At 39.6% G+C, this 13,743-nt stretch overlaps 2 protein-coding genes across 4 annotated transcripts in view; both read left to right on the forward strand.

Moving 5' to 3' along the window:
• Window positions 1-13,743, forward strand: part of LOC125870580 (peptidyl-prolyl cis-trans isomerase FKBP15-1-like) — a 1,082,853-nt gene that overhangs the window by 11,811 nt on the left and 1,057,299 nt on the right. The window lies entirely within an intron of this gene.
• The window catches only part of LOC125870566 (U-box domain-containing protein 9), an 841,044-nt gene continuing 828,738 nt past the window's right edge, over window positions 1,438-13,743 (forward strand). The window contains exon 1 of the mRNA XM_049551026.1: window positions 1,438-1,449. The gene's annotated coding sequence lies outside the window, so the exon portion shown is untranslated. The remainder of the gene's footprint in view (window positions 1,450-13,743) is intronic.

The raw sequence follows: 13,743 nt of genomic DNA on the forward strand, positions 1-13,743 counted from the left end.
AATATCAAATGGGGGTTTTGTAACAAGCGATAAAACAACAAAATAAACACGAAAATCAAGTATGGGGAAAGGTTCTTGGGATGTGACCGCAAGACAAGTTGAGATAAATTGTTGGGTACATGCTTTCAATAGGAAATTTGCAAGACAATAGTGACTAGGCTAAGCTTTAAATGGAAATAAGTTCCCTCTCGGGCAACTTACCCCATTTCAAATGCGTTCCTCACGGACACCCATTTGCCGCATGAAGAGCAGCCTACGCCTTACACCACTCACTCTCTCGAGCTGAGTCTTAGGATATGGGACTAGGGCTCTCCCTCTCAGGCAGAACCTCATGTCGACCCACACCTTAGGCCATCAGTCTAGTGGTTTTGATTTCGCGACCTCCCTCTCGGGCAAGCCGAACACACATGGGTGACTTTGTATTTGCAACCACAAACCCTTTAGATTAAACCACAACCACTAGGTGAAATCACCATTAAAATACATCTAACCTATCAACAAGCAAGACCCAACAAGAATATCAACCCATGTTTGCTAAATCACACCCCAAGAATGGGGGGTTTTAGCCACATCAAGAAATAAGAAATTATACCTAACATGATAATGAAATCAACTGGGTATAAGAAATTAAACCTTAAATTAAGTGAAGGAAAATGAATAGAGAAGACCCATTTCCAACTTGGGGAAGAAGAACTCCTTTCTTCAAGTTTCCACAAAACCCTCTCTAAACTTGAGAGAAAAAAATCAGCTAAAGTCTGTTCTAAAGTGAAAATAATAATAATAATTGTTCCACTCCCCAAAAATTCTTTGAATACTACAATTCTAACTAGTATTTATAGTTTTCACAGATTGTGCTGCGGAGGATTGTTCGACGACATTAGTCGAGATTGCCGATGAACTCGGTGATCTGCCTTTTGGTCATCTCATCGCCTTCAGTGTCTTGACTTTAGCATCCTCGCATTCTGGATCATTAGGCGGTACAGTACTGCTTCGTGGAACTGATCGGTGACTTGCCGACTACTCCTTTCCTTGCCTTTTGATCCACTTCCTTCAAGGCATCACGTACTGGAATGAAGGGCGGTTCATGTCGTTTTGCGACTCGCCCAGTTAAACTCGACGATCCGCAGGATTCTATTTCTTGTTCTTTTCAGCCCTATTTGCTCTGTTTTGCGCCTAAGTGTCCATGCTTCCACTAAAACTTCAAATACCTGAAACTTCAGCATTTTAATCAGGTATTGAGATAAAACAAGCATTCAAGGACACTATTTCCATTAAAATAAAGCCCTAAATGAGTCCAATTTTTGGACTCATCAATGCTTGACATTGCACTAACTTGCCCTAGTTTGCTGCTAGGAGGGAGTTCCTCGTTGTAATGCGTTGTCCTGCAAAACATGTAAAAAGGTGAAATGTACCTGTTGTGGTTCAAAAATTATAAATTGAAATTGGAATGTAAAGAGTAGAGTGTAGATGTCCAAACGATTGTTGATGTCCCCATTTTTTGTGTTGTGAATGTGATATAGGTAAAGTAACTTGTAATGTAAAAACCCTCGACTGACGGGGCTATTGTAATGTAAAAGCCTATATCCGACTGTGTAAAGCTTGTAATGTAGACCTCCGCTTAGCGGGGCTGCTGTAAAGTAAAAGGTTGTATCCGGCTTTGTAAAGCTTGTAATGTAACATATTATTGTTAGTGTATGAAAACGTCGTTGTGCTTGCATGCCCCCGGTCGATGGAGCTTCGATGACGTCATTACGATGTGGTCTCCAATTAGCAGAATGTTACTTCTTTTGCTTATATAAAGGCTCCGATTGGCGGAATTCGATCGATGTTTGCTATGTACAGCCTTCGGTTGACGGATTTTAACGATGTTTGCTATGTACAACCTCTGATTGGCAGAGTTTGACAATGTTTGCTATGTACAGCCTCCGATCGGTGGAGTTATCTTAACAAAAAGCTAACTATCCTATATTTCTACGAGGATCCTCTTTTCTTCAGTATTTGATCTGGATCTCGAGCGTACCTACAAAGATTTAAATAAAATATTCTTAGACATAATATGTACGTTAAAGTTCTTCTAAGAAATAAAGTAAGGAAAGAATAGTTTGGCTCATGATTGTGAGAAGTCGAGTGACGCTTCTAGTCATGCCCTGAGACTTGATGTTATTTTTCTCGATTCCTATATTCAAAGAAAATTTTAGTTTGGGAGGGGGTGTTGATTTGTATCGACTCGCTATTGAAGCCTCGTCACTGGAATCCTTCGACACTTTCTTAGCCCTGCACATAGTTTCTTAGCCTAGAGATTTGGTAGGTGGAAGAGTAGAAAAAAAAATCTTTTGAAAAAAATTAGCTTGTTTGTCTGGAAAATAAGTATACTACGTATATATTAGATATATATATATATATATTAATCATCCAGCGTTTTTAGATCATGACATGTTATCGAGATTTTCATTTTGTTGACTATATGCAACATAGTCTTCTTGTAGCCTTTACCCTCGTGATGAAACTTCCCTAGCTCTTTTGCAGACCTTATGACGATTTATATTCTTCATATTCTGAGGTTACGCTAACTATGAGGAACTGTTTCCTAGGGGTGAAAAACAAAAATGGAAATTATGTCGTGCATTGATCGAGCCTGACTCAGCTGCCTACGTATCCCCAAAGTAGGAATCAGATCGTAACGTAGTTCGAATACAAGTGAGAGAAATAGAAGTATGTAATGCAATGACCGAGCTTGACTCAAGCTGGCTACGTATCCAAATAGAATCAGGTCGTAACGTAGTTCGATTACAATTGAGAGAAATAGAAGTATGTAATGCAATGACCGAGCTTGACTCAAGTTGCCTACGTATCCAAATGGAATCAGGTCGTAGCGTAGTTCAATTACAATAGAAAACTGAAAAATATGAAGGAAAAGTAAGAAACATGTAATGCAATGACCGAGCCTAACTCAGGCTGCCTACGTATCCAAGCGAAATCAGGTCAGGACGTAGTTCAAATACAACAGGGGAGAGTGAAAATATGAAATGCAAGGGACTTAATCCGACAAGGATTGTCTACGTATCCCATCAAGGAAATTCAGGTCGAGCGTAGTTCTAAATACAACATGAAATGATGATTTTTGGGTTTCTAAGTGAGACCGGATCCGATGTGGGTTGCCTACGTACCCCGTCAGCCTAAACGTAGTTCTGTTGCATCAAAAATGCAAAAGTACAAGAAATAAGCACTAATCTTGAGGTCTTCAGATGTAGTCTTTCTTGATGGTGTTTAAATTGATTGGCTTTGTGCTCACTCTGCCATCCATTTCTGCTAAGATTACCGCTTCTCCAGAGAGTACTCTATGAACCATGTAGGGTCCTTGCCAATTTGGTGCAAATTTCCCTTCGGCTTCTCCTTGGTGAGGAAAGATCTTCTTCGATACTAATTGCCCCGGTGTGAACTGTCGAGGTTTGACTTTCTTGTTGAATGCTTTGGTCATTCTGTTCTGATAGAGTTGTGCATGACAAACCCCGTCCATCCTCTTTTCATCGATGAGCATCAATTGTTCATGCTTGCTACGTATCCATTCTGCATCGTCCAGACTAACCTCTTGGATAATCCTTAAAGATGGTATTTCTACCTCGGCAGGTATTACTGCCTCCGAACCATAAACCAACATATAAGGAGTTGCCCCAGTTGACGTTATGATTGTGGTGCGATAACCGAGCAAAGCATATGGTATCTTCTTATGCCATTGCCTATGACTGTCCACTATTTTCCTTAAAATCTTCTTGATATTCTTATTTGCTGCCTCAACAGCCCCATTCATCTGTGGATGGTAAACCGTGGAATTTCGATGAGCAATCTTGAACCTTTCACAAGTTTCCTTCATAAGATCGTTGTTGTGGTTGACCGCATTATCTGTTATGATTGATTCTGGAATTCCAAACCGACAAACTATGTTATTGCGAACAAAGTCTGTCACTACCTTCTTAGTCACTGCCTTGTATGTCGAAGCTTCGACCCATTTTATGAAATAATCGATAGCCACCGGGATGAAACGATGTCCATTTGACGCGGGGGGCTCTATGGTCCAATAACATCCATGCCCCAAGCGGCAAATGGCCTAGGGGAACCCATCACATTGAGCTCATTCGGTGGAACCCGAATAAAATCTCCATGCACTTGACACTGATGACACTTTTACACATACCAGATGCTATCTCTCTCCATGGTCATCCAAAAATATCCGGATCTTAGAATTTTCTTTGCCAAAGTGAACCCATTCATGTGAGGTCCACATGTTCCTGCATGTATTTCTTCCAAAAGCCTTGTCGCTTCTGCGGTGTCGACACACCTCAGCAATCCCAAATCCAAAGTTCTCCTATATAGGATTTATCCGTTAAGGAATAAATGATTGGCCATCCTCCTCAAAGTCCATTTCTGCTTGCCTGTGGCATTTTCAGGATATTCTTGTGCTTCTATCAATCTTCTGATGTCATAATACCATGGTTTTCTATCCATTTCCTCATCTACATGAAAACAGTATGCATGTTGATCATGCATCTCTATATCAATAGGGTCAATGTAGTTCTTGTATGGGTGTTGAATCATCGAGTACAATGTTGCCAAAGTATCGACAAACTCATTTTGAGCTCGAGGGACATGCTTGAACTCAATCCTTGTGAATCTCCTACTAAACTCTTTTATGTAATGCAAATAAGGCAGGATCTTGACATTCTTAGTGGTCCATTCTCTTTGCACCTAATGAACCAACAAGTCGGAATCTCCTATCACCAAGAGTTCTTTGACGTTCATGTCTATGGCCATCCTAAGTCCGAGAATACAAGCTTCATATTTCGCCATGTTGTTAGTACAATAAAACCTAATCTTGGCTGAGATTGGGTAGTAATGACCTGCTTCCGAAATTAAGACTGCTCCTATTCCAACTCCTAGAGAATTTGATGCCCCATCAAAGAACATTCTCCATCCATCATACGATTTTGATATATATCTTCTCCTATAAACAACACATCTTCATCAGGGAAGTAGGTCGCGAGTGGCTTGTAATCCTGGTCCACCGAGTTTTCTGCGCGGTCATCAGCTAGGTTTTGTCCTTTGATGGCCTTCTATGTCACATACACAATATCAAACTCGCTTAACAAAATTTGTCACTTCGCCAATTTACCCGTAAGCATGGGCTTCTGAAAGATGTACTTTAGTGGATCCATTCTTGAGATCAAGTATGTGGTGTATTCAGACCGGTAATGCCTAAATTTTTGCGCAATTCAAGTCAAAGCACAACATGTTCGTTCCAACAAGGCGTATCTTGCCTCGTATGGTGTGAACTTCTTTCTCAAAGAGTAAATAGCTTGCTCTCTTCTATCTGTCTCATCATTCTGCCCCAATACATATCCAAATGCATTATCCATGACAGATAGATACAATAACAAAGGCTTTCCAGGCTCTGGTGCGACCTATACTTGTGGGTTGGACAAGTATTCTTTGATTTTATCGAAAGTCCTTTGGCATTCCTCTGTCTATTTCGTGGCAGCATCCTTCTTCAGTAACTTGAATATGGGTTCACAGATCATTGTGGATTAAACTATGAACCGATTGATGTAATTCAGTCTTCCCAAAAACTCATCACGTCCTTCCTGGTCTTGGGTAGAGGTAGCTCTTGGATTGCCTTTATCTTTGATGGATCCAACTCTATGCCTTTCCTGCTAACGATGAATCCCAATAGTTTTCCCGCGGGTACTCCAAATGCACACTTTGCTGGATTCAACTTCAGATTATACTTACGCAACCTCTTAAAGAACTTTCGTAAGTCATCCAGGTGATCTGATTTTCTTTTGGATTTGATAACGACATCATCCACGTACACTTCAATTTCCTTATGGATCATATCGTGAAAAAGGGTAGTCATGGCCCTTATGTAGGTTGCACCAACATTTTTTAGACCAAATGGCATTACTCTCTAGCAATACACTCCCAATGGAGTGATAAACGTTGTCTTCTCTGCATTATCTTCATCCATCAGGATTTGGTGATATCCTACAAAGCAATCGAGAAATGATTGCAACTCATGTTTTGCACAATTATCGATGAGTAAATGAATATTTGGAAGAGGGAAATCATCCTTAGGACTGGCCCTGTTGAGATCTCGATAGTCCACACATATTCTGATATTTCCATCCTTTTTCGGCACATGCACAATACTGGCTAACCATGTGGGGTAATTTGTAACCCTCACAATGTTCGCCTCAATTTGCTTAGTTACCTCATCCTTGATCCTTAAACTCAAATCTGGCTTGAATTTTCTTGTCTTTTGCTTAACGGGTAGACAAGTGGGATCAGTCGATAATTTGTGCGAGACAATATCAGTGCTTAATCCTGGCATGTCATCATAAGACCAAGCAAACTACTTAAGCAACTCGATTAACTGTTGCTTTCTTTCAGCCTCCAAATGTATGTTGACTCGTGTTTCCTTCACGAGTTCCTCATCTCCTAAGTTGACAACCTCTGCTTCATCCATATTGGATTTTTTTTTACTTTCAACTTGCTCGATCTCATGTGGTAGATTTTTCGGCATCATGCTTTCTTCTTACTCTTCGTGATCTTGTTCATCGCTTTCACCTTGCTTGATGGATTTGTTACATGTCATAACCATTGAACGAGGTTTTTTAATAATATGAGTGCTGAAAAATGCAAAAGGTAAGTAAAAATAAATAGATATTTAAAATAACGAGAATTTTTTTTAAAGAAAATAAAAACTTTTTATTTCAAAGCATTCTAGCTTTTAGAAGAGGCAAGCAACAAAAGATTAGGCATGATTCAAGCCTCAATTTGATCATGCGAATTTTTAAAATTAAGACTACTTTTCCACACTACCAGGACTCTGGTTGAAATAGGGACGGGCTGGTGGTCCAATTCTACAAGATTTCTCCAAGTTCGACATCATAAATGGTTAACTTGTTGCGATTTATCCCTCCCTCTTCTCTAACCATGGCCACAAACATATTGCCTATTCCTTCTACGATGTCATCAACGCCAGCTTGATCTGGAATCAAAGTTTGTTCTGGTATGAATATTGTATCGCTTGACCCATGACGGTCTCTTCCCGAGGCAAGCTCATATCCGAGTCTGTTGGTGCCTCTCTGATGCTTCTGCTGGATCGGCTCAACTATGCCATTGGACTTAGGTCCAAGTCCATTCTTAGGTTGATATCCATACTTCAACATCTCTGACGCAACCATTTTCGCTGTACTTGACAACTTTGTATTACCTGTCTCTGCTTCCTCACCGACCTTTATAGATTGCATAATTTCTAAAGTGTGAAAGGTGGCTCCGTCTAACTCGTCAACGACTGGGATAGAATAAACAGAAAGGATGAGGTGACTAAGCTCTCCGTGGATGGTAACTTCTGTGCGACCCCACTCAAACTTTGCACATTGGTGAAGAGTTGAAGGAATCGCTCTTGCCATTTCCCAGCAACAGGTTGTAGTTGGATGATACATCCATCACTTGAAATAGGATGGGAATTCAGTCGGCCCCACCTGCAATGTGAGATAGATCTCTCCAATGAAAATTCTTTTCGCTCCATCAAAAGCTTTAACTTTCACACGACTTTCCCTTATCTTTTCCATATTAACACCTAAATCCCTCAAAGTGGTAAAAGGACAGATGTTGCATCCAGAACCACCATCAATTAGAACTCGAGTCACAACCTTATCACAACACTTGACTGTGATATGAAGTGATTTGTTGTGCCTAGCCCCTTCTGTAGGCAGCTTATTATAATGGAAAGAAATCTTGTTAGCTTTCACTGTTCTTCCAATCATTGAAGCTAAGGTTTTGGTATCTTTTAGAATATTCACTCCGTCTAACACTTCCATTAAAACATTCCTATGAGCTTCAAAACTCATAAGTAGAGACAAAATACATATATTGGCAGGCGTCTTCTTCAGTTGCTCTTCGACTGAACAGTCTTTAGGCTGCATCTTTTTCTAAAATTCTGCGGCTTCAACATCGGTAACATTCTTCCTTAGATTTTGTTCTTTTCCAATAACTCTTTGATTTAGGTCCTCTGGGGCATAAAACCTCCCCGACTTAGTCATCTCTTGAGCCACGACAGTGTCAATCATCTTTCCCTTGGCGCTTGTTCGATAGTCCCATGAGACTGCTTTGGTGTTATATTCAGGCTTTTTAGCAATCAGAGTGGTCACTACAACTCTTGGGAGATATGTTTAGACAGTCAGAGGTTCCCTTAGTTGAACAGTGATAACAGGTTGCGTCGAAGATGTCATGGCATCTGGTTCATCTATGTCTGGACAATCAGAGCCCCCATATTCTTCATCTAGAGTAACCATGTTGACTTCTCGATTCTCGTGGTTTGGCAAGGGTTTTTTGTTCAAATTGGGAGGTGCTGGAGTACATTTGATTACTCTTCTTCTAATCAAAGACTTGATCTTATTCTTTAACCTATAACAATCTTCTGTGTCGTGTCCTTGGATTCTCGAGTGGTAAGAGCATCGCTTGTTTCCATCAAAATTACGAGGGATTGGATCAGAAAGTTTTCCTTCAATTGGTCGCAGCACTCCCGCTGTCCTCAACCTCTCAAACAATTGGGCATAGGGTTCAGCAATTGGTGTGTAAATGCGAGCATTTCTAGCTTCAAGATTTGGACGTGGTCTCGGTACATATGCTGGTCTATTTTGGTGGATTGGTGCTTGGAAAGGGACATATAGTCTTAGAGGATTTTGGTATGCTGGTGTTCGGGGTGGACTATTGTGTTGTTGGGTATTATACACTGGGTAAGGGACGTATGAAGCATGCGCAACAATTTGGGGATTATTGGGGTACCGGTGGGACGGTCCTCCTTGTTGGAAAGTGACAACTGAAACATCATCCATTTTCTTTTTTATGCCGCCAATGGAACCCAATTGTATAGCCCTACTTGCGGCTTGCAATGCGACCATAGACTGAATCTTCCCAAATTTAACACCCTCCTCTATAAAGTCTCTCATCTTGACCAATTCTGCAAATTTCTGACCCATCATTGACATTATCTTGTCGAAGTAGACACCTTCTTGAGCTCGAATAAAGTGCTTCGAGAGCTCACTCTCATCTAGTGGTGGTTGCACCCTTGCGGCCTCAGTTCTCCAACGTCATGCATATTCTTGGAAATTCTCAGATGGCTTCTTCTGTATATTGGCCAATGAGAATCTGTCACCAGTAATTTCAGTTTTGAATCTGAAACGAGTCATGAAGTCCTCATCCATTTCCTGCTAGTCACACCATTTGCGATGGTCTTGGTGGGTATACTAGGTCAATGCTTCTCTAGATAGACTCCGGATGAACAACTTCATCCTTAGCTTCTTATTTCTCCCTACACCAACTAACTTGTCACAGTATGCCCTTAAATGTGCATGAGGGTCACCTTTTCCATTGAACATGTCAAACTTCGGTGGTTTGTACCCTACCGGCATGTCAATGTCTGGATGAATGCACAAGTCATCATAATCCAGACTCTCTGTTCCTCTAGTAACTTGTAAGTTTTTCAATGTCTTTCTTAGACCTTAAAGTTGGGCATTTATCGATGCATCTTCTTTCATCTGGGTATCTTTCTCTATTTCTTCATATTAATCGACCTTATACGGGACATTAACCACTGCTGGCATTGTGAAGGTAGGAACTCGAGCGGCATATATGGGTGGAACATGTGGCTCATAGGGAGCGGTGACATATGCCCCAAGTATCTGCTGTATTGTTGGTATGGTAGGATCGCGATTGGAAAGGTCGGGAAAGGTCCTAACTGCAGTTGGAGAAGCTGGTGGAACTTGACCGTGAGCAGGAGCGTGTTGAGTTTGTTCTGGCTGATTTGGCAAGTCGGTAGAAGGCAGGTCAGCCTTCGCGAAGTAGATAGGCGCCTTGAAAGTAGGGAAAGTGGTAGCCGACAGTTTGGCCAAGTCTCGTACTTGGCGTAGTTCTTCTCTCAAGATCTCGAGTTCTTACTCCATGCAAGCCATTTTCTCTTCATTTTGGATGTCTATCATGTTTCAAGAACCTTCGGGGTTCTCAATAGGTATCATTATGTTTGCAGCAACGTTGAAGTCATCTTTATCAATCATCTTTCGTTTGATCGAAAGTTGTATCGTGAGTCAGCCAGTTTGCAAGTCGACACAAATCAACGTACTTTTGGGGATAAATGATGAAAAAAGAAAAGAAAATAAAGAGAAAGGAAAACTATGTTAGTTTGGAAAATATGGAAGGATGTAACAAATATAGAAGTGTAACACATAGATACGCCAATTTGGCGACATTCAAAACGCGTCTTAATGTAGAACCTCTTTTTTACCTGAGGTAGACTTACGTTGCAATCAGTTTGATAATAAATTATCCATTTAAGCACATTTTAGATTTGGAGTAAACATAACTTCATTGATTAAGGTAGTCTTGGATGTTACATTAAGGTAGGCAATCAGAAACCTAAGAAATGAAAGTACGGGGGCCATAAGGCATACAAGTGGGATATGTCACATGGCATTTTGAGGAGCTTATGAAAAGAGTTCAAAGAAGAAATACGAATCTACGGCCAAGTTGGAGGGATCATCATCGTCATCTTCCCCATCATGAAATAGCCCTAAGTGGTACTCTGGAGACTCGTCGGGGCCGCGTTCGGGAGACATGTCTATCACCCTTCCATCTCTTGGGTCATAGATGTTAGAACCCATTTCAGAAACCTCCATGTGGTCTTCTTCTGGGTCTTCTTCGGGATCCTCTTGTGGGTCTTCTCCCGAGTCTTCTTCAGGATCCTCTTCCGGGTCTTCTTTCTTCTTCTTCTTCTTCTTCTTCTTCTTCTTCTTCTTCTTCTTCTTCTTTTACCACCTGGATCAAATAATCGATGGATCCGAGAACAATCTAATTATACATGGATGTGGCGAATCCCATGCGAGGAAGCACTGATTCTCTAATCCAATCAATATGTTAGTTGTCTACAAACCCCCAATGCCCGTGTACGTTTGGATGAGCCATATGACTCACAGTATTCCTCCAAGCATAATACTCCGTCGTGCACCATTTTTCCTCTCTTATTTCCAAATCGATTGTGTATTCCCACTCGGCTTGCAGATTTCTTATCCGTTCCAGCGAAACTAAAGTGAAAGCATCTTCATGTGACCCCATGATTGACCATAACAGAATGTCTTGGATTACTCCAAATTGTCGCATAACCCAAAGAGGTGCATATGGTTGAATGCCCCTCAACCCAATTAACTCGATAAAGAAAAAATATCGAGTCCTTGCAAACGTCACTTCTCTTATCCAAGAAAACTTCCACTGGATGGCATCTCTTGTAAGGTTGTTCAGAAATGCGCACCACTCTTCTCTTCCTGTCGGCGCACCCATCCAATTTTGGAGACGATCTTCATGGCTTTCGATCCTATTACGTGCATCTATGTAGATATCCAATTGTGGATCACGAAGACAGAAATGTTCTCTAGCCCAAATTTGTAGTAGCATACTGCATCCCTCGAAGAAGTTGTGCCCCCTAATGCTGGCTGTCATCGAACGAAGAACTTCAGTGAGGATCATGGGCACCAAAGAAAATCTTTGTGGATCGTTGAAGGTGTTTATAACCATCGGCAATATGATGATATCGACATAATTGGACCTTATCGGGAACACCATAACTCCCAGGAAAGCCATATCGAATACTCTTGGCCTCATATGTTCCCATTCTCCGTGAATACATTCAAAATCACGCTGATATTCATAATAACCTTCCGAACGCCCAAACCTCTGAAAGAGATAGTCTAACTCGACCTGTCCGTCGTCCACATATCTCAATGACCGAAATATATGCAGGTCAAGAAGACTTAGAAAATCACCAGTACAGATAACTGACGGGATCATCGGTAGCCTCCCTCTAATCGGTAGCTCGATTAGACTACTGAACTCCTCTAGTGTAGGAGTGATCTCAAAATCCAGGAATTTGAAAGTTACGGTGCTCGGTTCCCAAACCCCATTAATTTAGTGACAAAGACCTTATCACACTGTGTCCCCAGAAGTGACAATAATGCTCCTAAGTGCCCTCGAATCTCAGGCACGTGTATCCTCCGGATATTTTGCCACCAATTCTGTAGAATACGGGGCGCTGAAACGACCATTTGGATATTCGAAAAGTCTTGGTTGATGTTCATCTGAAAAGAGAGTAAAGGGTGTAATGAGTTTATTTGCTTCAAATATGTTAAGTGTTTAAATTTGGATAATTTATATCAATTTCACACAAATTTTATGTCGTCGAGTTTTAAAGAAGAAACTCATTGACATTTGGGTGGTTTCCTAAATGCAACGATAATACCATATATTGTCTTGCCTAAGGCTATGCAATATGACCTATTTTAAGAGTAATATTTTTTCCTAGATGATTGAGAGTGAGACTGAGTAATTGCAAAAATATGCACTATCTTAATTGCACCAACTCTGAAACTAAGGAATCTAAAGAGAGTTTCGGAGGAATGCATGTACACCCATCGCGTGTACAGTGTGTGCGTGTACAGACAAATACTCGATTGAATGTGCAAATGACAGTGTGGGGAAAACAGTATCATATAGTGTTTTAAAACAAATAAAGAACACAAGCTTAGATTTCTCTTGGACCTTTCAGTCAAAACAATATATCAATTCGGTAAAGCAAACAAGCAAAAATAAACAAGTAATAAAAAGTATTATTCCCAAATTATGTTTTCTAAGGTTAAAACCTAAGTAAGTCCCCAGCAGAGTCGCCAAGTTGTCGCACCCCATTTCGAATTAGCCAAAACAGTTCACAACATAATATGGCTGACACTCTGATTTTGAAAGAAAATTGTTTTTGTTTTAGAGTCACCACCTAAATTTTAAGGAAAATATTAGAAAAACCATTTTTAAAACATGTAAATGTAAACTCTGTTTTGATTTGCGAAACTAATGAGATTCTGAGTATGGGTTTTGGTTACTCGAGGGGAAGGTATTAAACATCCCTCAGAGTCTATCCGAAGATAGTCCTTAAATTCAATTTAGGATAATATAATTAGGAAAACTTGTTTATTTATTTTCTTAAAAATCAATGGTAAGTAAATTTTGTTAGTTTAAGAAAAGAGTAAAATACAAGGTACGACATATGTATGTCTATTAAATAAAATTAATAGTAGTATGTTTATCATACGGTAAAAAATAAATGAATGAAAGTACTAAAAATGTATGACAATTGTATATGTTTAAAAATATAGATATGTCTTATATAAATGTATCCAAAATAAATGTTGAATTCAAAGGGTATATAAATTTATTGTTTAATTTATATATAGAATTAAGACGTGAAATAAAATAAAATAAAATGATATAGTAGTCGAGTTGCAAACATGTAGTAAAATAATGTGTATGTTAAAGTGTATGGATTTATAAATTATATATAAAAAATAAATAAGTAACTTTTGTAAAATTGGTAGTATGTATGAGAAAGAAAATAATATGAAGTGTAACAAAATAATAAGTTACATATAGAGACATAAAAAAAAGGATTTGTACCTTTTTGAATATGACATATATATGTATGTACCTTGTATTTTGAACCTGTCGGCATATCTAAGATCTTGAAAACAGCATGTTAAGAGATTAAAATATTTTAGCAATATGTGTTTTATAAAATAGAGATAGTAATAATAGTAAATATAATTTCTTCACAAAGAGGTGATGTAATAAATAAAATAAAATGGGCCTAAC

Source organism: Solanum stenotomum, chromosome 7 (genome assembly GCF_019186545.1).
Source record: "Solanum stenotomum isolate F172 chromosome 7, ASM1918654v1, whole genome shotgun sequence".
Classification (NCBI taxonomy): domain Eukaryota; kingdom Viridiplantae; phylum Streptophyta; class Magnoliopsida; order Solanales; family Solanaceae; genus Solanum; species Solanum stenotomum.